The 26,491-nt window shown below is 42.5% G+C and overlaps 1 protein-coding gene across 4 annotated transcripts in view; it reads left to right on the top strand.

Annotated features, from left to right (window-relative positions):
- The window catches only part of RBFOX1 (RNA binding fox-1 homolog 1), an 882,054-nt gene that overhangs the window by 428,337 nt on the left and 427,226 nt on the right, over window positions 1-26,491 (top strand). The window lies entirely within an intron of this gene.

The raw sequence follows: 26,491 nt of genomic DNA, 5'->3' as shown, positions 1-26,491 counted from the left end.
AAGGCCAGAGCTCAGGAATGATGGGAGTTGTAGTCCAACAACATCTGGGGACCCACAGGTTGAGAACCGCTGCAATTGATCTCAAGACAAAGTGCATGCACACTATATGAATGACAATGACAATGAGCATGGGGAGGGGACTTCCTCAAATATTTAATGGGGGGGGCGGCAAAGGCACCTAGGCCTCTAGGAGTTGGCTGCTTTGCCTAGGATAATTCAAGAAAGCAAAATACTTTTCCTTGTTTTCCTCCTCTAAAAACTATGGTCAGATGTGTCTTATGTTGTGAAAAATACAGTATATCTATGTACAGTTCTCCCCCTTCCACAACCTCCCTGCCAAGTTCTGTGGGACAAGGGGAAAATCTTTCTTTTTTATTATCTTGATGGTTCAGATTAATTAAAGAAATTAGAAAAGGGGGGAAGGAAGAAGATAATGTACAGTGCTTACTGAAATCAATCTTCATCAACCAAGTGACCATCACATATCAGTCAGGGGCTGATGGGAGTTGCAGCCCAAAATGTCTGCAGAGCAGAAGGTTGGTGCAGGCTGTCATATAGATTCCGGGGAGTACTCCGGATGCTTTGAAGTACAGCTTCCATCAGTCCTAGCAAACATAGTCAATGCTTGAAGATGAAAGTCCACAACATCTGCAGGGCACCACATTGGCTACCTTTGCTTAACTAGAACAGTACAATTATTTAATTGCAGAACTGGAAAGAACACCAAGAGTCAGTCTAGTATAACTCCCTACAATGCAGGGATCACAGCTAAATAATCCCTGACCGATGGCCACTCAACCTCTGTTTAAAAACCTCCTATGAAGGAGAGTCCTTCTGAGGTAGTAAATTCCACAGTTCAATTTATTAGCATCAGAAAGTTCTTCCTAATATTTAGTCAGAATCTCCTTTCTTGACATTTCAATCCATTGGTTCAAGTCCTAACTTCTGGAGTAGCAGAAAACAAGCTTGTTATTTCTTCCTTGTGACATCCCTTGAGTTATTTGAATATGACTATCATGTCATCTCTCAGTCTTCTCTTCTCCAGGCCAAATAAACCAAACTCTCTTAACCAGTCCTCATAAAGCTTGATTTCCAGACCCTTGATAATCTTTATTGCTCTCCTCTGCACACGTTCTAGCTATTTCCTTTATAGTTGTGGAAACTTCAGGTGTAACTTCAGTGCTCAATCCTTTTAAAAACTAGTTGTTATTTTTCAAATATAAGCAGTCACTGGAATCTCTTTTGATGGTTCCCATTTCTCTGTTGTACATGTTCCTTATGCCATGGCTGTGAGGTTTTACAAGGACGGGAGAGATTCCATTGTGCCTGTCCCTATTACAGTCGATTATGTCACTAAATATTCCCAGGCTTCAGCATCGTTAAGTGGATCTAAGTGAGATGACATGGGCCGTGGTGTTCTCATCAGCGTAGGTTAATAGAAGGAAACTCATCTGATCATTTCTTCGGCAGCTTTTCCTCATGCATATGCACAGTTCCGCAAAAGAGGCCAGGCTTTCTGGGTAGGAAGGTAGCCCACATCCCCCTGGTTTCTTAATGAATTCCTCGGACAAACTCCATCGCCAATAGCATGTGTAGTACAAGATACCATTTCAATTTGAAAATGCATTTATGGCAAACAGAAGGTTGTAGCCCAACACGCAATGCATCGCTGGGGATACTGCTGTGTTGCTGCTATGCAGTCAAAAGGGATTTATGCAAACTTGGTGAATAATAGTGTTCTATTTTGGAATGTTGGTATATAGCATTTTCATAGGGATAGGAAGTGGGGGGGCATTTGAATTTGAATGAATCCAGATGCAGCCAGGCATCCAGTTCCCAGGTGACGAATGCAAATTGCATAGAGGTCTTGAGGCTCAAAAGAAGGCGGCTCAAAATTGGTGGCAAGAAGTTAATGATCTAAACACACATGCAGAGTTAATATTTGGTTGTGGTTTTCTGAATGGCTGGTTCAGCCATGTTGTCCTGACTACTGAAAATACTTTACTGTGCCCCCCCCCCATTTTATTTGCACACTGGCTCTCTTGTGTACTCTGAATTAGGAAGTGAATCGGGGTGATTTGGCAAAGGTTTTCATCAGATTTCTCTCACATTTGCGAGTCCCATTTGCTGTGGACTCTGAAGAAAACCTCACTATTGACTTTCAGGCAGGCCCGGCTCTAGGTGCAGTCCCGGTGGCGCGGGGGGCCAGGGAGGGCGCTGGGGGCTGGGGGGGCCATGCTGCTGCTGCGAGGGCAGGGGCGCCGGCGCGATCTCTGTGCCTCAGCGCCAGGGCGCCCGACCTGCTTGAGACAGCCCTGCTTTCAGGAATTTCTTTAAGACCTTTCAATGCCCACAGTAGCATTGTTTTGTTTTGTTTTGTTTTGTTTTGTTTTGAAATCGGCCAGTCACTTTAAGCGTTATTTGTATTGTTTTCATAGCATTCATTGTAAATTGTCCACTGCCTTGATGTTTTATATGAGTTAAAGGTAAAGGTAAAAGGACCCCTGACCATTAGGTCCAGTCGCGGACGACTCTGGGGTTGTGGCGCTCACCTCGCTTTACTGGCCAAGGGAGCTGGCATACAGCTTCCGGGTCATGTGGCCAGCATGACTAAGCCGCTTCTGGCGAACCAGAGCAGCGCACGGAAACGCCACATACCTTCCCGCCAGAGCAGTACCTATTTATCTACTTGCACTTTGATGTGCTTTCAATCTTCTAGGTTGGCAGGAGCAGGGACTGAGCAACGGGAGCTCACCCCGTTGCAGGGATTCAAAACCGCCGACCTTCTGATCAGCAAGCCCTAGGCTCTGTGGGTTTAACCCACAGCACCACCTGCATCCCTTTATATGAGTTAGGAGCATGTAAATACTTTTAGAAATAAATAAATTTGTGGGTCACATTGCCCTGGTAACAGAGCTTTTTTAAGGAACACCGGCGACTCCCTGAGTCACTCCCATAACCACCTCAAGCAGGGCATTTAGCATTGCTGCACATATTTGGCACATTCCACTCCCTTTTGACTTCCAGTACACCTTACAATGTTATGCTTTAGCTCAGGGATGGGGGACCTCAGGCTTGGGTGCTGAATCTGGTCCTCCAAGGCTCTCTGTCCAACCCTCAGGACCCACACCACTTCTCTTGAGGCCACATCCCTCCCCAGCCCTGCTCTGCAACCTCCTTGAATGTTTTTTTTGCATGGCTGGATGAATGAATGAATGAATCTTTATTTGCATCAGCCATCAGCCATAGCAATAAAACAACAATACGATATACCAAGAATAGAAATAAAAAGTCAAATATATAAAATACATTTTAGGGGTTTGAATCAATAGTCAAATAGTGGATCGTACCAGCTAAAAACCTTGCAACCTTTTCTGTCACCTGCTCATCTTGATCTGCCAAGAGAAAGGACACTGTGGCAGTGGTTGGGCGACCTGGAATGGACAATAAAAGAGGGGTGATATTCTCATTCCTCAAGTCTTTATAAAGAGTGCAAGCCAGAAGGGCATGCGCCACCGATTCAGTACTGCCATCTCCACAGGGATCAGTCTTTTGGGCAGATGTTTATGAACCCAGAACTGCCTCTGAAAACTTTGGAAGTGTGTAAGCCAATTCTATTTCACACATCTGGCTGGGAGGTGTGGATCAAGGCCCGTTCCCATTGGCAGGGATAGCTCAATACATTTTGGTACCTGAGGCAAGCCACAAAATGGCACTTCCCTGGCCAGATAAGAAGGGATGAGTGAAGGTGCGGGATAAAGATATACAAAGGGGACTACCACCCCTGTGGATTTGACTGGCTGAGGCAATCTCCTCACCTTTCCTCATGTGTGGGCTGGCTCTGCCCATTGCAATTTGCTAGGATTGAATTCCTCAAGCATACTTAGTGCATGCTGTTTAGGCGAAGAGTACATACCTGCCAAGTTCCTGCCGGAAAAATAAGGGATTGGCAGACTGGAAGTAGCGCTGCCACTATTTTGGAACTGGGCGGAGCACGCTCAGAAGCGACTTCCGGTGTTGCTCTGCCCAGTTCCAAAATGGCCGTCGCGCCGAAAGTTGCGCTGTGGCCATTTTGGAACTGGGCAGAGCAGCATCGGAAGTCGCTTCTGAGCGTGCTCCGCCCAGTTCCAAAATGGTCGTCACGCCAGAAATCGCTTCTGCGCATGTCCAGAGACTCCAGACATGCGCAGAAGGAGCCTCCCCCCGGCCGGTAAGTAAACCGGGGGAAAAATATATATATATATCTGTTTTTCCATCTGGGAACGGCTGGAAAAACGGGGTTTTCCCGGGGAATATGGGAGAATTGGCAGCTATGGAAGAGTAACACACACAGCTATGGATGTTGGAGAATTCTGAAAGAAATGAGAGCAGAAATTGCCCTTGTTCACTTATTTATTCTGTGTCCATAACAAAAATCAATCCAGTATTTGTTGTGGTCGCTTTTGGTCTACAAACAATATGGAATTCATTTCAAACTCCCATTTGCCTTGTGCTTCCTTTACATTGAAATGAAAGGCACAGAATATCATAATGCCAGTGTAATTTGCATAAATTATGCAATTAATTGCATAGATAATGTGTTAAGTAATTTCTCCATATTCAACAGTGAGGTGAATAACCCAGTTTTTCCTGGAAGAGGAATCGCAGCGGAGTGGAAACACTGTTGCATATTGCAAACACAGGGCAGGACAGAATAGATATTCCTGAAGTGGCCATTGTTGGCCCTTCTGACTCTCCAACCCATCTGTAACTGCCACACAGCTTGATCGGTCACTGCAAAAGGCTTCACCAGCAGCATCAGAAACAGAACATATATTATTTAATATATATATATATATATATATATATATATATATATATATATATATATTGACACCTTTGAAGTCATAAAGAAGGTCTCACATTGGGGCAAATGCAGCACTGAAAGTATAAAACCTGAAGCCTAAGAAAGGATTCATGGGTTCTTCAAACTGCTTTCTGTCCTCATTAAAATTATTTGTCTTCCACAATTGCTATTAGAATTTTATTGTCCAGTTTAGGCTGTGAAGTACATGAATGAGTTGTAATAGTCAGACATATTGATGATTCCAAATTTTGATTTGTTTTTTGTTATTCCCCCTAGTTGACATACATCATTGCACTGGTAAAATAAAAATGAATTAGAGAACGGGGGAAATGGGCTTGTGGGCTGACCATTTATAGCACTTTAGTGGGACCTGAGTAGCAAGTAAGGTTGCTGATTTATTTTGAGAGTACCGCAGGCAATTTTAACACTATATTTTCATGACAAAGATAGTTGCAAGGAAATAAAATTGTTATGTGTGAATTTATTCACTTGATAATACCTGCAAATGAAAGAAAAAGGTGGTGGTGGTGGGGACATAAAACTTTGCTACTCTCATTGGAACTATAAAATTACAAGAAAAGTCTTGTTCCAAGACACTGGCCCAGACATCTACTGTGGTATACATTATTTGTGTATCTGTTGTTGTTTGGCCAATTTTTAAAGTTACGGTTTCACTGGGCAGAGGTATGGATGATCAAAGTCTATTTGCTGTTTTTAACTGCAGTGGTGGTTGCGGCCATGGGGGAGCTGGGAGGCGGAAGTCTTCTGCCCATATGGTCAACTGGCGTCATTGATGGGATTTCCCACTGGAAAATTCAAATTCAAATGTGCTAATCATGGCCATGGAAGCTTGCCTGTGAGGGAATGAGCCTAAAAAGTTCCCTCACCCTTGAATTAGATAAATATTTTTTTGTTGTTGTAGCAGTTAACTCTGAGGCTGCCATTGCCTCTCTGGAGAGCTGGGATAGCCTTGGCAACATTGTCAACTTGTTCCACATGATGGGCCAGTGGTGTGACTCAGCATAAGGTGGCTCTGGATTTTTCTGTGCTTCCTAGAAGCATAAAAGCATGAGACTCTTAATACAGTCATACCTCGGTTTAAGTACGCTTCATCTTGAGTACTTTAAGTACTCCGAGGACCCGTCTGGAACGGATTAATCCACTTTCCATTACTTTCAATAGGAAGGTTTGCTTCAGGTTAAGTACTCTTCAGTTTAAGTACTCTGCAGACTGTCTGGAACGGATTAATCCACTTTCCATTACTTGCAATGGGAAAGTTCGCTTCAGGTTAAGTACGCTTCAGGTTAAGTACAGACAGGGCCGTCTTAAGCGTAGCTGGCGCCCTGGCGCCGTGGTGCGAACTATCCTTCCGGCGCCCCCCTCCGTTTCCGAGCATTTGGCTGTCTGGCGGCCGCAGCACGGTGCCCCCTGGTGGCCCAGCGCCCTGGTGCCCTGCACCACCCAGCCTTGCCTTAGGGCCGGCCCTGAGTACAGACTTCCGGAACCAATTACACTCATACTTCAGGTTAAGTACGCTTCAGGTTGAGTACTCCACGGACCCGTCTGGAACGGATTAATCCACATTCCGTTACTTTCAATGGGAAAGTTCACTTCAGGTTAAGTACGCTTCAGGTTAAGTACAGACTTCCGGAACCAATCGTGTACTTAAATCGAGGTACAGTGCCACTGTATCAGGGTTGTAGCTTCAAGTCCCATATTGGATAAAGGATTCCTTCATTGCAGGGGGTTGGACTAGATGGCCCTTGTATTCCCTTCCAACACTACAGTTCTATCATTCAAATCCATTTAGTGCATCTGGTGAGCAGGATTGGTGAGCTATGTCCTTCAGCAGCATAGTGAGTTGTTTTTGTGTTTCTTTAATGGCAGCTTTCGGATTAAGCTGCAAGCATCTTGCATAACCCATGGCCACTGGGTTCCCACTGCTGCTGGGAATCACAGGTGGAGAGAGTGCTCTTACCCTCAGGCCCTGCTTGTGGGCTTCCCACAGGCATCTGGTTGGCCGCTGTGAGAACAGGATGCCAGACTAGATGGTCCCTTGTTCTGATCCATTCATGTTTTTCTTTTGTCATGTTGTCCTTATGGTACACACGTTCCTCTTTCAACAAACCTTCTGAAATCTTTATCCCAATTGGGCACCTGTCCAGAATATGAAATGGTTTCATGTACAGGGGTTTTTTTATAAGGTTTTTATCTGCAGTTTTGTTTTGTTTTGTTTTTTTAAAAAAACCATGTTTATAGCTGTTCCATACATTGCCATTATCTTGTAAATCACTTTGAGATGGCTCATGGGACATGGTCTATTAAATAAATGAATAAATGTTCTTAGTGGCAGCAAATAGTAGGGTGCCCTCGCAAGGTGCTGGGTCACAGCTGCTGTCCAAGGTTTCTCACCACCACCACCACCCCATTTATTAGCACTAACACATGTTTTAGCAAAGTGATCGATTTTTATTTGAGCAGGTTGATAGTTTCTGGGGCTTTCTGCACTGAATTTGTTGGGGATACATGAAGCGGTGCAGAACTTGTTCAAGGGAAGCTGAACACCCGCTCCCCCAGAATAGTGCTGGCATTTACTGTAGCTTACATTTGTGAATCTATCTTGTAGCGTCAGTGAGATGTTTGCAACGGAGCTGAACTCTTGTAAATCAGGCCTTCCAGAATTGATTGGGTAGAGGCCTGGGATTTCAAGGCACTTCTCCAGATAGGCTGGGGATAGAAATCAACTAGGACATGCTCTGTATATTTAAATTTTGGATGACTTTGTGTAAAGATTTGTTTCTTTAGTCGCCCTGCTACACACTTCTGGAAGATGTCAGGATCAATGTAGATTAGCACCAGAGACCTCCTGATCTGTTTCCTTCTGTCCTATAGTGAGCCACTTGAGAAGGAAAGTTAAAAGAGATTATCTTCCCCGATATCAGCACAGGGCCTCCTGACCAGGGATGTAGGGGGGATCTGTTTTAAACCCAAGTTATCAGTTGCTGGAGAAAAGCATTGAAAAGTTCAGAGAACGAATTCCAAAGGCTGTGTTTTACTTTGTGCATTCTTTAGAATTGTGCAATTTTTGTAAGTTCACCTTTAAATGAGAACTGCATTGGATTTCTCCCCCATAACTACTCTGTACCACTGCCATTTACTGTAGCAGGAAACCCCTGATTCAAATCTGGCATTTGAGAGTAACTGGTGGAACGATCTGAGGCACTATGTGCCACATAGAGTTGACGACAAAGACCTGCCTTGTAGGGATGGTGGGTGTGCAAAGGAATTAATGTATGTCATGCACTATCCAAACACTTGGGGCGTGGGTGGTGCTGTGGGTTAAACCACAGAGCCTAGAGCTTGCCCATCAGAAGGTCGGTGGTTCGAATCCCTGCGACGGGGTGAGCTCCCGTTGCTCGGTCCCAGCTCCTGCCAACCTAGCAGTTTGAAAGCATATCAAAGTGCAAGTAGATAAATAGGTACCGCTACAGCGGGAAGGTAAACGGCGTTTCCATGTGCTGCTCTGGTTCACCAGAAGCGGCTTAGTCATGCTGGCCATATGACCTGGAAGCTGTTTGCGGAAAAACGCTGGCTCCCTCGGCCAATTATGCGAGATGACTACTGCAACGACTGGACCTAATGGTCAGGGGTCCCTTTACCTTTTTTTATCCAAACACTAATTATGTTCAGTCACTCAATATAACTCTTGGTTTCCCTGGAATAAATTGTTTCAGTCATTTGCATTATTTCACACATTAAGGCTTCCCTTTAAATGTCTCTCCCATGGGAACATTGTCTTTCAAAGCCGGGGGAATCTTCAGAAAAACACTGGTGTACACACCTTTCCCTCCTTATCCTTCATCATTACAGTTGCACAGGTTATATTTGCAAATCCCCATTGACTTCGGTGACTTTGAGTGAGTACAATTTATGTTCTGTTATGATTAAGGACCTGCCAAATTATAGATCTTTGTTGCTTTATTTTCTCTTCCTTGCCTACCACAAAGCAGCAATGATCAAGTTGCTCAACAATGACTGAAACCACTCATTTGCTAAAGAAAGAGGTTGCCTATAAATACGTATTTCCGTCATTATAATTTCTTTTGATTTCATTTACAGTTTTCCTTCACACAAAGAAAACAAACAGCAGCTGCTCAATGTGTATGTGTGTGTTTGCACACACACTTACTTACCTGCTTACAAAACAGATAAAGAGCAGGGAGCTCCATTTTAAAGTGCTAATTTATTTAGAAAACTATCCCTGCCTTTCTGAGATTCTCAAGGCAGTGGATGACCATCATGAACACAATACTGATTTAAAGGTTAAATAATAAGAACTGTCATCAACGACAAGAATAAATAAGGAAATGTATGTCATGTTCTCCCCAAAATCAGAGGCAGTAATGCTTCTGAATACCAGTTGTTGGAAGCTGTGCAGGAGGGAAGAATGCTCAGATCCTGTTTGCAAGTTTCTCACAGGCATCTGGTTGGCCACTCTTAGAACAGATTGCTGAAATAGAAGGACCATTGACCTGATCCATCAGACTCCTCTTATGTTCTTATATTCCCAGAAAACCTAACAAAACACTCATCTGAAAATATGCAGAGTTGTTTTTTTGAGAGGGAATCAGCTTCCCTGAGATCAAGAATTCCAAAGACTGGACCCTACTACTGATAAATGCCTACCCTTGCAGGTGCTGGGTCAGAGGTCGCCAGCATGGTATCTGACCACCAGTTTCTCTTACCTTGCCCATGAAAGGTCTCTGTAAATACTCCCCCCACCTGAGAAACAACCTATGATAGACTAGAGCAGGCATCCCCAAACTGCGGCCCTCTAGATGTTTTGGCCTACAACTCCCATGATCCCTACCTAAGAGGACCAGTGGTCAGGGATGATGGGAATTGTAGTCCAAAACATCTGGAGGGCCGCAGTTTGGGGATGCCTGGACTAGAGACTATTTGTTCTGTCTGCACAGATGTTGTTTGCACTGGCTCAGCCCCTCACAGGTTTGAATATTCCCCCTTAAACATGCCCACATTTCATTGGATCTCAGGATTGGATGCCTACCCTCCCCTTTTCCATTTGAAACAGATTGGAGGTGGCAATAGCTTCTTTCTAGTGAGCAAGCTGATGCGGGTGCCTCCCCCCCCCAAAAAAAAAATGATGAGAAGGAGGATATGTCTGCGCCATTTTATGGCTCTTTCTCTTTTTCTGCTCCATTAGACGTGGCAGCCATTGCGACACATTCTTGCAGCGGCCATCTTGTGAGACATTGCACCCCACAGAGCAGGCATTTTGAATGGTGCTTACAGCACTTTCTCGACATTTCTCCTGTGCCCATTGCCTTAGAAGGGTTGACTTCCAGAGAAGGGACACTTGGAAATGTTCATGTGATTCATTTTTCTTAAAAAAGCTGGTTTTGCCCAGCTGGAACATATTCTTGACCTCTTGCTTGACAGGATGGTGGATAGAGCTGTGTGTAGGGAGAGCAACCAGCTTACTATACAAAGGTAAAATGTACATTAATCCCACTTTTGCCTCTGGCCCTGCCTACTAGTGGTATGTGTCTCTCAGAAGGCTGAACCAAAATGAATGCAGCCCTTACGCTGAGGAAGTTTATCCACCCTGCCCTTGGTCAGCAGGAGTTGAGCCTTGGAACTCTTGCCAACTCCAATGCCAGAGGCAAAAGGCATGTCAGTGGACATTTGTGGCATTAACTGAACTTGTTCATTCACAGACTGTGGTGGATATTAAGGGTCTTGCTCCACAAGCTTCTCCCAAGACTGGGGTGGTGTTCAGATGCTACAATATCCCCCCCCCATTTTCTCACCTAAAGTACTATACTTACAAAAAGGGAAGGAACCTCTGAAATGCTCACACCAAAAACATAATAAACACATGAGGCAATTCCCTCTACTAAGGAAGCGAATTTATTTTCATTTTGCTTAAAATAAAGGAAAAGCAAACACAACTTGCTCTGATTCCTACAGGAGGAATAAAATCCCTTGGAATATCTTAAAACATTAACTATGTTTAAGGGAGTAAATGAAATGAAATGGTTTACTGTGTGCTGAATCAATCAGAATTAAATTTCATTTACAGATGGCAGTTGGGTGGTTTTTGTATTATTATTTAAAAAATGCATAGCAACTTTTACTACCTTTGCTATTGTGTGTGTGTGTGTGTGTGTGTGTGTGTGTGTGTGTGTTTCTACTGTGTTACCTGTGTTTAATGAAATAAGGTAGGCATCTTGTGTGGGTTTATTTGTGAATTTGAATTCCAAATGAGGGGAAGATTGAATTTCCTCAGCCTAGCTGTAGGAGGAGTTAGCTTTTTCAATATGAGCTAGATGGCAGAATTGACTAAGAATGTGGTGCTCAGCAATTCTGATTTTTATTTTTATATTTTGGATTGCCAGTTTGTTCGGTGAGTCACATAAAGTGTGGCACAAAGTAACATTCTATTTTTGGTGAAGTGGGAGATGCTGGGGGTGGGTGGGTGGGTGAAGTGAGAGAGAGAAATGTTCCTTTGTATGTTTTGAAAGTATTTTAGAGCAATACCTTTTAAGCAGCTGGGTCTTAATTTGTGAAGAGCGATAAGCTGTTTATGAGGTTAGGGAATCCCAAGATTCTGTCTCGGTTTTCCCATCCAGCATAATTATTTAAGAGCTCTCAGTCTGTGTATTACCATCTGTAAGGCTTGCATAATAATTTGTTATGCAGAGGCTACATGAGCAATCGAATGGTAAGTTCTCCAGAACGTGCCCCATGGAAATAAACATCAGCTGCGTGAGAGCATGTGATGATGACTACTCTTATTTCTTAGCTTTCTATATACCACCTTCGTTCCGTCACAGAACCCTAGGAGTTGTCTGACTCTGTCAAAGGACTGGATTGGGCAAAGCAAAATGAATGGTTGGGGGAAGGCTGATATGTAGCTCAGAAGTAAATTATTGGCTTTGCCTGCTGAAACTCCCAGTATCTCAAACCCTGGAATCTACAGATAAGGCTAGGAAAGACTCCTTCCTGAAACTATGGAGTGTTGCTGCCAGCCAGTGTTGACACTACTGAGCCGAATGGACCAATAGTCTGATTATGTGTAAGGCAGCTTCCTATATTCCTAATGAGAAGGACCGCAGATCAGTGGTAGAAAATCTGCCTTGCATGCAAAACGTTCCAGGTTCAATCCCTGGCATCTCCAGGTAGAGTCAGTGTTCCAGGGGTCAGCAAACAATTTCAGCAGGGGGCCAGTCCACTGTCCCTCAGACCTTGTGGGGGGCTGGACTATATTTTTTTTGGGGGGTGAACAAATTCCTATGCCCCACAAATAACCCAGAGATGCATTTTAAATAAAAGGACACATTCTATTCATTCATTCTAAAAACATGCTGATTCCCGGACTGTCCATGGGCCAGATTTAGTAGGCAATTGGGCCGGATCCAGCCCCTGGGCCTTAGTTTGCCTACCCATGGTTTAGACAACAGTTAGGTAGATAAACCAATTACCTGACTTGGTATAAAACATCTTATTGTATTCCTAACATGAATCCAGGCAATAAAGAGTATTTTCTGGTCAGTCAAATGGTTAATTTGGAAATAGTTCAATCAGTCTTGGATGGGAAATGGGTTCCCTTGGAAACTAGAATACACAGTTAGGGTGTAGTCCTGGGCTCATCACTAGGTATGTTAGTGCAATTAAGCACTACTCAGAGTTAGACCTACTGAAATTAATTAATCAACTGAATTTAATTGTGTCCATCCATTTCAATGGGCCTACTTAGAGTAGGACTAGCATTGGGTGCAACTCTAAGCCTGGATGCTCAGGTGATTATTTATAAACTGCTTAATGCCGAAATACGCAGGCTTCTAAAATGATGATGGGGTGTTGCTTTTACATTATTTATTAAAAAATTAAATGCAACACATTTAAATGCAACACATTTAAAATGTTTTTTTTTAAATGAAGAAAAAAGAAAAAGGAACCTGCTGCATTTTGTATGAAGTTGTTTCAAATTTCATGCACTTGTCCATGCAAAGTCTATGTCTATAAGCAATCCGCTCGCAGGTGGCTTTTACATGACAAGCTGGTGCGCCCAATCTGGCCCAAAATACTATGGCCAGACATTGACTGAAGATGGATGTTGGGGACACACTTTGTTGCATCTTTTGTGATTTTAAATCTCTTCTGGGGCTCTGTCACCAAAGAGTACTCTTGGCATCCAGGGAATACATCTTTTATACTTTTTTCTTTCTCGCCAACCAACAGTGATCTCATGAGCCGCTCTCCAAGAACTGCAGGGGTGGTTCTGAAGTTTCTGCCTCCCTTGCCATCTCCTTTGTTCTTGTGGCATTCTTGTGGGGAGGGAGCATTCTGAGAGCTGCTCAGCAACCCAGGTGGTTGATGCAGGGGCCTCCAGATCCATTTCCTCAGGGTCGCTGCAAGTGTAGAGAGATGCTGGAGGATCCTGTTCGCCCTCCGGGAAGCTGGAGTAGATAGGCTTGGTCCAGAAGATATATATATATATATATATATATATATATATATATATATATATATATATATAATATGAATGATGAATGATAGAGGTGTATTATTTAGTAAGCAGCTCAGGAGAGCAAATGGAAGGTATAGCCCAGATCACTTTGATTCTCCCTTAACACGGAGAAATCCCTACACAATAGGACATCAACAGGATATGTTTCACTACACCAGTGTACACTATGTTGGCAGCCAATGTGTTGCCTTCTAGATGTTGTTGGAGGACAATTTCCATCAGCTCCAGTCAGCATGGCCAGTAGTCTAGGATGGTGAGAGTTTCTCTCCCAAACATCTGGGTGGTACCACATTGGCTGCCCCTGCATCGCACTTTCTAGGAAAGGAGAGTTTGGCAAGGGCTCTGGTTTTCATTGGTACCCTGCCATGTTTCTTGTAATGTGAAGTTGCACCCATAAAGTAAAGAAGTGTGAACTGGATTAGTGGGTTTAGTGGATGAGATGCCATCCATATGTTGTGGGATGTAACTCCCAGCAGACCCAGTCACCATGGCCAAATGTTCAGGGATGGTGGCAATTGTGGATGCAAAATATCTGAAAGGTACGACGTGGGCTACCCTTGGAGTTAAAAATGCAGCATACTACATCTCACCGTTTAATTCAGCTAAAATGAGAGTGAATTTTCAGATGTGTCATTTTCAGTTTCAAATAGACTTTATATTAAAAACAAACCAGCAGAACCAAAAAACCCAATTTCTAATATGTGGCCCACGCTAAAAGGAAGAGTGGAGGTGCGGACAAAACCACTATAAATATTTCATTCCATTTTCAGTGGGAAATACACAAATTCCATTGCTTTTGAAATGCACTCATTTAATGCAGTCTGGCAAGAACTAAACACCAAACCTGATTCTGTACCTGCTGAATTAGATTAGAATTGGCTTGTGTTCCATCTCTGATGCCCAAAGTGCTGGGGAAATATATTGGAAGCACAGAGAGAGAAGAAATACAATTTTAAAAATGGCAACCATTAGATAACCAGCACTGACTCAGTCACAGCTGGACATATCTCCAATGGGATAAGAGAGTTGGGCAAAATTCCGCTTGGTTATTGGTCTTTATTCTCTTTGAAAAGTTACCAACTAGAACTCAAAGCTGATTTGAATTAATGTAACTGTCAGGGCTACCAATGGGCTTGAACTCTGGGCCTTCCAGGATTCCTCAAGGAATTATATACCTTTTGGAAACCATAGACCAGGGGTCAGCAGACTTTTTCAACAGGGGGCCAGCCCACTGTCCCTCAGACCTTGTGGGGGGGGCGGACTATGTTTTGGAAAAACAACAACAACGAACGAACGAATTCCTATACCCCACAAATAACCCAGAGATGCATTTTAAATAAAAGGACACATTCTACTCATGTAAAAACACGCTGATTCCCAGTCCGCCTGTGGGCCAGATTTAGAATGTGGTTGGGCCGTATCCGGCCCCTGGGACTTAGTTTGCCTACCCATGCCTTAGACCATGTGTGGGGAACATCCAACCCTCCAAATGTTGCTGAACTATAACTCCCTTCAGCCCTAACAAAAATGGCCTATGGCCGGGGATTATAGGAATTGTAATTCAGCAATTTCTGGAGGGCCAAAGGTTCCTCATACTTCTCACAGACACTGAAAGAGTCAAGGAGCTGTTCCTCCTGCTTCCTTTGCTTTGTCTCTTCCCTCTATAATTGGTCATTGGCATTTCCTATCTCTAGATCTGATAAAATCTCCCTCCCTTTCAAGCAGTGTGGCCACTTAGAAACACACACCCTACAAAACCCCTCAAAAACACAAAAGAGGAGGCACATTTCTATAACAAATTCATTTGTGTACATTTAAATGTAGACTTTGTGTGAGATCTAATTGCATCTGCTCGCTTACACAAAAGGAATTCTGCTAGCCCAATGGGACTTTGGATTCTCCCTTCCAGCGCCTGCCCACCACAAATCTGCTGTGGAGGTTCCTCCAACTTTCCTATGACAGTAGGACTGCCACAATAGGGGACTGCCCTCTTTGAATATAAGACACATGGCCAGCCACCTAAAAATAGATGCAGCTATGTGGTATATTAAGGTATGAGAGCAGTAAGCAACTTTTCAGCTTGTTACTGGAGCAGGCTATCATGACAGATGGGAGACATGAGGACTGGTTTCCTAGCAGGGCCTAAATCTGCAGATGCCTTTAGGCTGCATCAACACACTTATTGGTAAGAGATGCTTTGTGAAATCCCCAACCTGACTCCCCACCATCGTGACCCAGTTCTTCTGAGTTTACTAATTTGGATAACAAGACTATAAATAATAATTCAGAGTCTTGGTTTATCGTTAGCAGCGGTAGGCTATTATGCTTTTCCTTGGCAGCCCATATGGCGGGTGATAAACTAACTAATAAAACTGCCAAATGGACCACAGGTCCGCTTTTATGTTTTTATGACTGTTTCCTTCGTCTGAAGCATAATTAATATGCAGGGTTCAAAAATGTTTTCTGTCTGGGATTCCTCTGTGGCATGATGCATTTGGAGCTGTGAATGTTATTTGGAAGCAATCTTCATTAGTTCTCCATTAAGAAAAAACAGACACTGAAGCATGGTAGAGAGTCTCTTTTAACAACAGCAACAGCAACAACATTGAGAACAATATGGTCAATCCTCCCCCCCCCTCCCCATTTTCCCCTGAACTCTTTGTTTAATATATGGGATGGGAGAAAATCTGTAAATAGAGGGCATCCGGGTTTCTGGAGTGCCCAAGATCCTTTTTAGGATTGTATCTTGTGTTGGCTCACAAAATGTTGGGTACAATCATCTGTACCCCTTTGCAAAAAAAAATCCAAGGCTAAGTTGTTCTGTTGATCTTACCAGTATACTTTGGGGGTTGGGATTGTGCTAGTGATGAACCCCCCACCATCCCGTACTACCTGCTTTCCTCTGGTGCCACCATGACCACTCCACCTGGATGCTCTCCACTGGGGATGAGTGGTAGTGTTTTTGAATAGGAGCTAAATTTATTTCCCATCTGGCCACCATCTTGAATACCATTCAAAAGGAGCACCAGTCCCAGCCACTGAAAAGCATCAAGGGGCCCAGTGGGGAAGGCAATGAATGGGAGTGTGACTGGTTTGGTTTGGTGAGGAGGCCTTCCAAATCCTTGAGAACCTTAGTCAGTAACCAATATGGCAGGCCACTGATGCCAAGTAGCCAGTGACCAATATGGCAGGCCACTGGTGCCAAGCCTGATTGCAAGTGCTGCTACTTGATCTGTTGGAAATTCTAGAATGTCTCCATTACAACCTTATTTTCTCAATAAGGAAAAAGTGGGGAATAAATAAGCTGTTCTTTCTTGAACTGATTTACTAGATACCAAATTTCATGCAAGGTTGTGTCAAACGGAGACCACTTAATTATTTCAATTACTTTGTTCCCTGAAAAAAATGCTGCAGTCTCAGGGCTTTCTTAATATATAATGTAATGAATGCAGACAACTGGCAGGTAACTGATCTGTTTTCCAAGCTGAATGCTTAAGTGCTTTACATATAAGCAGTGCAACTCATGTAGAATGCATGATTTTACATATTAATAACCCCCCCTTTAAAAAACAAAGGTGTCAATGAGACTAGAATTCAATAACACTGGATGTGTTGACGGCTGCTAGCTTAGATGGCAGTACAAACAAATGAATAGACGAATTCATGAACAATGTTTCTACCAAGGAGTATTAGCCACGGTGGCTGATATGGAACCTTATATCTAAGACTGACCTTTGACAACCTTAGGCAATTCAGTCATCAGCACTGGATAAAGGGCAATATTGGCACAGGGTGCCAAGTCGGGTGGGGCGGGGGTGGGGGGATGAGAAGAGCCATAATTGTGAAGCTCCATTTGGGGATGCCAAATTTTGGCCTCACACAGGCTACCATAATATGAAAGATTACTGAAGTCTGCCCCTGTGGTCATTGTTGTGAGCACTGAAAATCACCAAAGAGCCATAACTCAGTGGTTTCATGCAGAAGGCCTCCAAACAACACCCCAGCCATAGCCCTTGGCTACCTCGAAGTAGGGTAAAATGGAACTCTACAATAATGTCTCTATTTAATTTGTAAAATTTATAGCCTGCTTGATTGTAAAAAAGCAAAAAAAAACAAAAAAACCCCAACAACAACCCTTGTTCACAACAAGGATAAACCAATGAAATTATCAGCAGAAAACAGATAAAATAAACTGTTTGAAATGTTTGTTGTTGTTGTTTTTAAAAAAGTTATAAGCCAAAAACCAGATGAGCTAAAAACCAGGTTCAAATACATGTCAGCATTTTACATGGGTAAATAGGCTGACCTAAACAAAAAAATGCTTTTAGCAAGAAAAAGTGCAGTGAAGGTACCTGTCTTATGTCAAGGCCAGGAGTTTCAATGTGAGGGTACATTTCAAATGTGGAACAAATGTTATGTGACATCTGTAAAAGTACCAGTTCAGCAGATCAAAGTAGTTGAGTGGGCATATATGGGGTAAGGCACAGGTAAAGTGGTTCCAAGCTCTTTAGGGCTTTATATACTGATAGTAAAAACCTGAACCTGTCCTGAAAGAAAATGGTCAACCACTGCAAATCTCTGTGTGCGGGTGTTAACATGCTGAAAGGGACTGCAGCTTCCACACAAAGGAAGCCCTGGATACATAGAATTGCAGTAATCCAGTCTTGATGTATCGAACACATGGACAACTGTTACTATACATTAAAAACCCATTAAATGTTAAGTAAGTCACAAAAAGGAATGTGTGAACAATGTCCTTATTTATACCCATCCAGAGAGGATATGCATGTTACGTTCACATAACCTTTCTACAGTGCTCCCTAATAAAGGATGTGGGTCTGCATTCTCTTTTACTGTGTTACACCAGCACATAACGAAAACTCTTGCTGACCCCCATCCCCAACTTTACATAAGTTTATTTCAACATGCATAAAACCCATACTTTTGATATCTAGGCCTCTAATGGCAGTGTCCTATTTCTGCCACCTACCCCATTATCTTTGTCCATGGAGTTTTCTTGGCAGGGATACTGGAGTGGCTTGCCGGTTCCTTCTCCAGGTGGATCACATTTAGTCAAAACTTTCCACTATGACCTATCCATCTTGGGTGGCCCTGCACGGCATAGCTCATAGCTTCTCTGAGTTATTCAAGCCCCTTCGCCACAACAAGGCATTGATCCATGATTGGGAATTGAGAAATTGGGAAAGGAGTACGACAAGGTTGTATATTGTCTCCCTGCTTATTTAAATTATATGCAGAATTCATCATGCGAAAGGCTGGACTAGATGAATCCCCAGCCAGAATTAAGATTGCCGGAAGAACTATCAACAACCTCAGGTATGCAGATGACACAACCTTGATGGCAGAAAGTGAGGAGGATTTAAAGAACCTTTTAATGAGGGTGAAAGAGGAGAGCACAAAATATGGTCTGAAACTCAACATCAAAAAAACCAAGATCATGGCCACTGGTCCCATCACCTCCTGGCAAATAGAAGGGGAAGAAATGGAGGCAGTGAGAGATTTTACTTTCTTGGGCTCCTTGATCACTGCAGATGCTGACAGCAGTCACGAAATTAAAAGACGCCTGCTTCTTGGGAGAAAAGCAATGACAAACCTAGACAGCATCTTAAAAAGCAGAGATATCACATTGCCAACAAAGGTCCGTATAGTTAAAGCTATGGTTTTCCCAGTAGTGATGTATGGAAGTGGGAGCTGGACCATAAAGAAGGCTGATCGCCGAAGAATTGATGCTTTTGAATTATGGTGCTGGAGGAGACTCTTGAGAGTCCAGTGGACTGCAAGAAGATCAAACCTATCGATTCTGAAGGAAATCAGCCCTGAGTGCTCACTGGAAGGACAGATCCTGAAGATGAGGCTCCAATGCTTTGGCCACCTCGTGAGAAGAGAAGACTCCCTGGAAAAGACCCTGATGTTGGGAAAGATTGAGGGCACAAGGAGAAGGGGACGACAGAGGATGAGATGGTTGGACAGTGTTCTCGAAGCTATGAACATGAGTTTGACCAAACTGCGGGAGGCAGTGGAAGACAGGAGTGCCTGGCGTGCTCTGGTCCATGGGGTCACGAAGAGTCGGGCACGACTAAACGATAACACCCCATTATAAAAGATGGTGTATGAGAACTGTGGTTAGTAAATATACAAGAATTCCTCACGTATCCCAAGACAGAGCTGGCAAGAAACAACCCGACCAGCCTTTTCTACACGTAACGAAGCTTATCTAGAAATTGAGGACAGGATTTGGCTAAGAGCTACACAGAACACATATAATACTATTCTGTAGCTGCACATTGTAAGAGAAGATGGATAGAGGGTGGCAAGTTTTCATGAAAGCCATTACTGAACCTTAATAAGCTTCCAAGGAACCCCAGGGCATTCTGGAACACAGTTTAAAAAAAAAAAATCACAGGCCTAAATCAGCCTTTCAAGGTAAATTTTTGAGGCTGCTGCTCGGAGATATTACACACAAACACGGCTTTTAATTCACTTTAAGATCCATTCTTGAAAAGGGTGCTTCAAATTGCCAAATAAATAAATAAAATGGCATACAAATCACCTGAGAGATTTCAAGGAGAGCAGAATAGAATTCTTATAATGTTAGTGATATCTTTCAAGAATGGTCACAGCTAAAAACCAATGGCAAACATTGCCACATGTCCTTTATTGAGATGTGTTAAGGTTTCCTGCTGCCTCTTAATCAGTGCTTAACATTCTGATATGGTTCTGGTGCAGCTATGGGAACTTTCTGAAATCCGTAAATTTCCTACTATTTGGAACTAGAGAGGAAACTGTGTTTGTTTGTTTGTTACATTTTTATCCCACCTTTCCTTTAGGAGCTTGGTTCCCTCCTCCACATTTTTAACCCCTCCCCCTTTTAATGCTCATAATAACCCTGTGAGCTAGGTGAGAAACTAGCACAAATTTGAACCATGGCCTTCCAGGTCATATTCTAGCACTCTAATCACTACTTGCTCTCTAAAGTGAAATTTTGAAATCCTTTTAGAGGTGCATTTGTAGAGAATGTTTAACAATCTTGCTGGGATCAAGGAACATTTCAATAAGACAAGCAGCATTGCTTAGGGAGGTATATATACTAGGAATGGGAAGGAAATTCAAAGGTGGGGTGGGGTTTTTTTCCACCTTTTAATGTGAATCTTCCTGTTTCGCACTTTTTCAAACTGAAACACAATTCTCCTTTGTAATTCACACTTTGCCAAATATCTTGATGCAGTTCAACAACAACATCAACAAAGTGTATGGAAGTCTATATATTAGGGGAAAGTATGCATAAGAATGTGTTCATTGGTGAAATAGCACACCAAAAATGCTTGCAAATATGTGTATATTAGTCAAATATGTGTCTATTGGGATAAATTCCCACTTAAATGCTGATGAATTTTCATTTTAATGTTAAAAAAGAAAAGCTCAAATTAATGTGGAGAACTGAATTTAAGATTGTAAAAATGAGAATCTTAAGAGAAACTGAAATGCACAGATTTGTCCATCCCCACTACACACACACACACACACACACATATCAATATTTTTGGAAAGAATTATCTGTACCTATCAGGGCCGGCTCACCTATGAGGCAGGGTGAGGTTTCTTCCTCCAGTGGCAGGATCTACCAGGACAGTAGCTTCCAATGTCAATATTTCACACACACACACACACACACCCCTTAGTAGATCTTCCCTCACCTATTCTTCCCTGCCACGGAGGGGAGGCACATTTTGGGTTCCACCGCAGGTGCCAAAATGTATTGGCCCAGCCCAGATATCCATACATGCAAGAAAGGTGAGCAAAATTATTCACTTTGATCCAAACTTGAGGAAACGTAAGTCTGTTACACAGATTTTCAGATCACGCAAGAATAACTTTCTCTCTCTTGGAAACGGACAAAAAGAGTTGATTTTAAGAACCAGCCTACAACTTCCAAAGCATAGAATGCAACTCCACTCTTGGGGTCATTTATCTCTGGGCAGTCAAACTGACTGGTGTAACTGGCCAACTAAACTGCTACAAGGCTTTTGTGTGTGTGTGCATCTGTGCTTTTTCTCCTCTTTTCCTTTTATGAAACTGAGAGGAATCCAATTTGAGTAGTTGACTGCAAATTACTGTTCTTTCAGGATGGAAATGGCTTCGTTATAAAGTTGCAATTGCAAATTTTAGCTGCTTCTTGTGGGTAAGCAAGTTTAATTTGCAAATCAATCCTTTAGTTACAACCGTACCACCAAATGACCAGCTACAGATATTGAAGGGCTGCTTTGCATTCTGAGCACGGTCTCATTTTTATCTACGAGTAAACTACTTACTGTTTGCTGAGTCCCTAGCTGAATTTGGTTGGGCAGTGTGAATCTGTACAAAAAAAAATACTGATGTGAACTGTGCTTGTGTTCTTCTGTTGCCATTGTTTATCCCAACAGGTGAACAGACAGACAAGTTCTGAAATAGCTCACGTGAAAATAATAATCATCCACATATATGGATTTGCTTTGGGAACCAACCCTGTCTCACCCATCCATCATTTTTTGACAATGAGGACAGCTGATGCAGGAAGGCTTACCTACACACCTGAAAAGGGTTGGATTTGGGAAATGGCTAGTCAGAGCTGCTGCTGGACCTCACCTGGGAAAAGCTTGGCTTAATAAGTTGTAGGTAGGGATATCAGGAATTCTGATAAAAATGTGAGGGGAAATTGCTGGTGTTCATTTATTTATCTCATGTCTACAACATAAATCAGTCCGGCAAATAAGATTGGTAAGATCATAAGAAGAGCCCACTGGATCCTGGTCAGTGATCCATCTAGTCCAACATCCTGTTCTTACATTGGCCAAACAGATGCCTGTGAACATCTCCACCTGTGGTTTCTAGCAACTGGTATTCAGAAGCACTGAATATTATCTGCTACTGTTGTTTTCAGTCTACAAACAAAACAAATTTGATTACCACTATTGATTACCACATTTCCATTGTGCTTCCTTTGCATTAAAACAAATGGCATTTGCATTGGAATGAATGGTGTGGACAAACATACTAATAGCATAATTAATTACATGAAATAATGTAGTTTTGGTTTGAAGCTGAACTGCAGCAGAATAGAAATGTAACAAACAGAGATGATAACAGAAAAAAATATCTTCTTACATCCCTAGTTGCAGGCTAGGCGTATAAGTGAAGGTAGAACTATTCCATGTAACATTAGTCTCCTCTCTGCAGATACGTTGCAACTTTGAATTCCCATGCCCCTAGTTTTCAACCTAAGCACCTGCATCCCACCTTTTCATATCTGCCCCTGGTGGCAAAAAGCAACGTCACGGAAAGCTGATAGTTTTTAAAGATTTCCTTTTGTTACCTTTGGCTACTTAACACGCTTGTTTGATAAATGACATTTTTCTTTCCACCCCTTCCACCTCCCCTGTTTGCTCCTGGGCACAAAATTAATAATGGTAAAAATCAAATTGAAATCAGTTTTATGTAGCTCTTCAAGTCTATCCTTGAGCCTTTTCTTTCTCTCTCTCCCCCCCCCCTCCTCCACCAAAGTTTGTTTTTAATCACAGGATCTTGGCCATGATATTTTTGACAGGTAATTTCCTTAATGCAGTTGACAGAGATTTATTACATAGAGTCCTATTGGATCACATGCTTTTGTCTGCAAGTGATAAGACTAGATTAGGGTTATCTTGCTCTGAGTGCCTGAAATGATATAGTTTCCTAATAATTCCCTGTATAATATGGATAGTCCTCTGCAGGAACAGAAAATCATAGCTGGATAGATGGAAGATGTTTGGCTGGGGGAAAGAGCAGTAAAAGTCCAGCCAGATTTAATGCCTCTTGAAACATTGAGAAGCACAGTGTATGGAAATGATAAACCAACATTCAGGATTGCCATCTCTAAATGAGTGTTCTTGGTCTATAGCAGAATTCTGAACCATTATGGAAGTCTTTACTCTGCAGGATCACCTTAACAACTTTGAGGAAAGAGATATCACCATTTCTTTTTAAGGAGACTTAACAATACGTACAGTTTGTGACCAAAATTTGGAAAATGCCAAAACTTAAGGGAATTTGGATGTTTTGTTGCAAGCAAAACATCTGCAGCATTGTGATGGAATACTAAATAATTTTGGTAAGACTTGCAAACTTTGTTGCATGAGAAAGTTCCTGAGTATTAGCACTGAGTATTAACACTGGCTTAACTTGAAATGTCCACAGGCTCCTGTTTGCACAAAACAACTGGAGACAATTGAGGGGAGCTGCAAATCATTGATCTGACTGGTGACATTGCTGAAAAGGAAGGCTGAGGTGTCCCTCTACTCTAAATCCTAAATTTGCCATCTGAAACCGAAAACTGGAAAAAATATTTATACCCCACCCACCTAGCTGGGTTTTCCCAGCCACTCTGGGGGGCTTACAGAACATAGAAAAACTTAATAAAATGTCAAACGTTTAAAACTTCCCAATATAGGGCTGCCTTCAGATGTCTTCTAAAAGTTGTGTAGTTCTTTATTTCTTTGACATCTGGTGGGAGGGTGCTCCACAGGGCAGGTGTCACTACCGAGAAGGCCCTCTGCCTGGTTCCCTGTAACTTCACTTCTCGCAGTGAGGAAACCAGCAGAAGACCCCCAGAGGAGGACATCAGTGTCCAGGCTGAGCAATGCAGGTAGAGACGTTCCATCAGGTACACTGGGTCAAGGCCATTTAAGGCTTTAAAGGTAAGCACCAACAATCCCATTAAATAGGGATAAAGACCCTATTGGTGTTGTTGGACTCGAACTCCTATCAACCACAGCCAGTGCTGGTGGAAGTTGTAGCCAACAATTTTTGAAAAGCCATTGGTTACTCATCCCTGTGTATAGACGGAGTTCTAAACAGGATGCACCAGAAAGTTTGTGCGTTGAAATTTTGACTTGGCTCGGAAAGGAGTCAAACCATTTCCCAATTTTGTGGAGAGATGTATGTTATCTACGGGTGCCTTCCCCATCTACTACTAATCATGCTTGTTAAACCAAGCATGCTGGAGAGTTGGCTTGTGGATTTTCTCCGAACTCTGTTTTTATTTTTTTACAAAATTGTGATCTTCTGATGAAGGGCAGGATATAAATTTACTAAACAAACAATAGGTTGCTTTTATGCCTGTCCTCCTCCAACTAGTTCAAGTAACTTATTACGAGCATTGTTGATTTATACCCAACAAGACTATGGAACCCTGTGACCTATCCCTTTAAGATTTGGTGGGAAATTATTCTGGTCATGCAGCATCAAAACGCTTCCTCTCTTTTCCCCATGTAAAAAAATGCTAACCCATTGATTGTGGGTGGGGAGGGGGGAGACCTACCGTCATCCTCTAAAGCATTTCCTTGGTGCTTTATAGCGCATTGTGACGAATTATGTTTCGGGAGTTGTAAAATTTTCTCATCACTCGTAATACCTCATTTAATGAATTGATCAAACTGAAATGTAAAGATGTAGCAGCATTTATTTTGTATATTATATTACGTATAATTTTTAGGCTTGACATTTATCACCATGGAAGCTGTTATTTTACATATCATTTTCAAACCGTATCAGCCTTAAACACATTTAAATTTAATAAGCAAGTAGATTAGATTTGCTTTAAAGCTAGGCATATCATTACAGTTTGTGCCTTCGCCGGTTAGGCGGGTGCTTGCTATTAAATGCGGCATTTAGCTTGCCTTCCAAAACCTAAAAATATTTTATTCAAATAGTAAAATGTATTAAGTCAAGTGATTGAATATATAGCTGCTTTTGAGGATGGCGTGAATGAGTGATACTTTTACCATGTGTGTCAGGGTGAAAGTTCAGGTGTTTCCTTGATTTGTTAACTACCTTGTTTTGAAGGCATTTGAAGAGAGGAAAATATAAATATATAAAGGCCTCACAGATTCTGTAACCCCTCCTGTGTCCTCCAGCAGCAAACTCCACAGGTAGGGAAGAATTTGTTGGAAAGGGGTGGGAAAACATTGTAGTCCACTTGAATTTTGTTTTTGCTGTTAAAGTTGTTAGGAGACCCCTATTCACAGAGCCACAATTCCTCAGGGTGGTTTAACAATCAGTCCCTCTTCCCAGGGTACCCTGGGAATTGTAACTCTCTGAGGGGAATAGGGGTATTCTAACAACTCTTAAAAGTAAAGGTAAAGGTCCAGTTAGGTCCAGTTGCGAACGATTCTGGGGTTGCGGCACTCATCTTGCTCTATAGGCCGAGAGAGCTGACGTTTGTCCGCAGACAGCTTCCGGGTCATGTGGCCAGCATGACTAAGCCACTTCTGGTGAACCAGAGTAGTGCACGGAAACGTCGTTTACCTTCCCGCCGGAGCAGTACCTATTTATCTACTTGCACTTTGACATGCTTTTGAACTGCTAGGTGGGCAGGAGCTGGGACCGAACAACAGGAGCTCACCCCGTCGCGGGGATTCGAACCGCTGACCTTCTGATCAGCAAAGCCCTAGGTTCTGTGGTTTAGACCACAGCGCCACCTGCGTCCCCTAACAACTCTTAGCACCTATAAAAAAAACTAGTGTTCCCAGGAATCTTGGGGGGGGGAGGCTATGACTGTTTAAAGTGGTATTATACTGCTTTAAATGTACTGTATAGTGTAGCTAGAGCCATAATTTTATTTGCTGTAAACAGCAATTTTTTCATTCACCTAGTGGTGAGTGAGAATCCACTTCAGGCTACAAGACAAGGAAAGCTATGGAGAATGTTTGTTGTATTTTCTTTCCCCTTTGACCTATGAATTTCTATCCTATGAATTACTAACATAGAACTGTGCTGGATGTTGTGTCCAACTAAGTTCTACTCAGTGTAGGCCCACTGCAATTAATGAACTTAAGTTAGCCCATGATTTTGAATGGGTTTACTAACCCATGTCCTCTGCTAACAGGCAGAAGCAGGTGGGCAATGGGGAAATCTTCATTGCTACATTTGAACACCAAAGTTTTGTGTTTATAGAAAGGCAAGTACTATAAGAAGATTCAGATGTTGCCCTGCTCCTCAGAAAATTCTAGCATAGTTCTACCAAGATCTGAGCCTTGATAGCTTTCCAGAAGAACTGA

Source organism: Zootoca vivipara, chromosome 13 (genome assembly GCF_965207765.1).
Source record: "Zootoca vivipara chromosome 13, rZooViv2.hap1.1, whole genome shotgun sequence".
Taxonomy (NCBI): domain Eukaryota; kingdom Metazoa; phylum Chordata; class Lepidosauria; order Squamata; family Lacertidae; genus Zootoca; species Zootoca vivipara.
This window is presented reverse-complemented; position numbering and strand designations above follow the sequence as displayed.